Source organism: Arachis ipaensis, chromosome B3 (genome assembly GCF_059453495.1).
Source record: "Arachis ipaensis isolate K30076 ecotype BB chromosome B3, ASM5945349v1, whole genome shotgun sequence".
In the NCBI taxonomy this organism is placed as follows: domain Eukaryota; kingdom Viridiplantae; phylum Streptophyta; class Magnoliopsida; order Fabales; family Fabaceae; genus Arachis; species Arachis ipaensis.
In genome coordinates, this window is record NC_142438.1 from 96,592,811 (window position 1) to 96,595,106 (window position 2,296).

General features: G+C 42.1%; 1 non-coding gene across 1 annotated transcript; it reads left to right on the forward strand.

Annotated features, from left to right (window-relative positions):
• Positions 1-1,436: 1,436 nt before the first annotated feature.
• LOC148571684 (small nucleolar RNA R71) lies at positions 1,437-1,544 on the forward strand. The gene has a single exon (XR_015908027.1). It is a non-coding gene; the product is annotated as a small nucleolar RNA R71 (small nucleolar RNA).
• The last annotated feature ends 752 nt before the right edge of the window (positions 1,545-2,296 follow it).

Here is a 2,296-nt window from a genome sequence, read left to right on the forward strand (position 1 = left end):
ACAGCCTTTGCTGTGGCTAGGAAGGGTCTGCCAAGGATGATGGATTCATCCATACACTTCCCAGTTTCTAGGATTATGAAATCAGTAGGGATGTAATGGTCTTCAACCTTTACCAAGATATCCTCTACAAGTCCATAAGCCTGTTTCTTTGAATTGTCTGCCATCTCTAGTGAGATTCTTGCAGCTTGTACCTCAATGATCCCTAGCTTCTCCATTACAGAGAGAGGCATAAGGTTTATGCTTGACCCTAGGTCACACAAAGCCTTCTCAAAGGTTATGGTGCCTATGGTACAAGGGATTGAGAACTTTCCAGGGTCCTGTCTCTTTTGAGGTAATCTCTGCCTAGTCAAGTCATCCAGTTCTTTGATGAGCAATGGAGATTCATTCTCCCAAGTCTCATTATCAAACAACTTGGCATTTAGCTTCATGATTGCTCCAAGGTACTTAGCAACTTGCTCTTCAGTGACATCTTCATCCTCTTCAAAGGAAGAATACTCATCAGAGCTCATGAATGGCAAAAGTAAATTTAATAGAATCTCTATGGTCTCAGTGTGAGCCTCAGATTCCCATGGTTCCTCATTAGGAAACTCCATGGAGGTCAATGGACGTCCATTGAGGTCTTCCTCAGTGGAGATCACTGCCTCTTCCTCCTCTCCAGGTTCGGCCATGTGAGATGTGGTTATGGCCTTGCACTCTCTTTTTGGATTCTCTTCTGTATTGCTTGGGAGAGTGCTAGGAGGGAGTTCAGTAATTTTCTTACTCAGCTGACCCAATTGTGCCTCCAAATTTCTAATGGAGGACCTTGTTTCAGTCATGAAACTTTGAGTGGTTTTGATTAGATCAGAGACAATGGTTGCTAAGTCAGAGTGATTCTGCTTAGAATTCTCTGTCTGTTGCTGAGAAGATGATGGAAAAGGCTTGCTATTGCTAAACCTGTTTCTTCCACCATTGTTATTGTTGAAACTTTGTTGAGGTCTCTGTTGATCCTTCCATGAGAGATTTGGATGATTTCTCCATGAAGGGTTATAGGTGTTTCCATAGGGTTCTCCCATGTAATTCACCTCTTCCATTGCTAGGTTCTCAGGATCATAAGCTTCTTCTTCAGAGGAAACTTCCTTAGTACTGCCTGTTGCTGCTTGCATTCGAGACAGACTCTGAGAAATCATATTGACTTGTTGGGTCAATATTTTATTCTGAGCCAATATGGCATTCAGAGTATCAATCTCAAGAACTCCCTTCTTCTGAGTTGTCCCATTATTCACAGGATTCCTTTCAGAGGTGTACATGAATTGGTTATTTGCAACCATTTCAATGAGTTCTTGAGTTTCTGCAGGCGTCTTCTTTAGATGAAGAGATCCTCCAGCAGAGTTATCCAATGACATCTTGGATAGTTCAGACAGACCATCATAGAAGATTCCTATGATGCTCCATTCTGAAAGCATGTCAGAAAGGCACCTTCTGATCAATTGCTTGTATCTCTCCCAAGCTTCATAGAGGGACTCACCATCCTTCTGTCTAAAGGTTTGGACTTCCACTCTAAGCTTACTCAATTTTTAAGGTGGAAAGAACTTTGCCAAGAACGCATTGACTAGCTTTTCCCAAGAGTTCAGGCTTTCCTTAGGTTGTGAATCCAACCATGTTCTAGCTCTGTCTCTTACAGCAAAAGGAAAGAGCATAAGTCTGTAGACTTCAGGGTCTACCCCATTGGTCTTGACAGTGTCACAGATTTGCAAGAACTCAGCTAAGAACTGATGAGGATCTTCCAATGGAAGTCCATGAAACTTGCAATTCTGTTGCATTAGAGAAACTAATTGAGGCTTAAGCTCAAAGTTGTTTGCTCCAATGGCAGGGATAGAGATGCTTCTCCCATAGAAATCAGGAGTAGGTGCAGTAAAGTCACCAAGCACCTTCCTTGCATTGTTGGCATTGTTGTTGTTTTCGGCTGCCATGGTTTCTTCTTCTTTGAAGAGCTCTGTTAGGCCCTCTAAAGAGAATTGTTCTTTAGTTTCTCTTAGCTTTCTCTTCAGGGTCCTTTCAGGTTCAGGATCAGCTTGAACAAGTATGCCTTTATCTTTGTTCCTGCTCATATGAAAGAGAAGAGAACAAGAAAGTATGGAATCCTCTATGTCACAGTATAGAGATTCCTTGAGGTGTCAGAGGAAAAGAAGAATAGAAGGAGGAGCTAGATGGAGGAGAATTCGAACATATAAAGAAGGAGGGAGTTCGAATTGTACCTTGAGGAGGAGTCTTAGTCCCTTAAATAGAAGGATGTGAGAAGAGGGGAAGAATTTTCGAA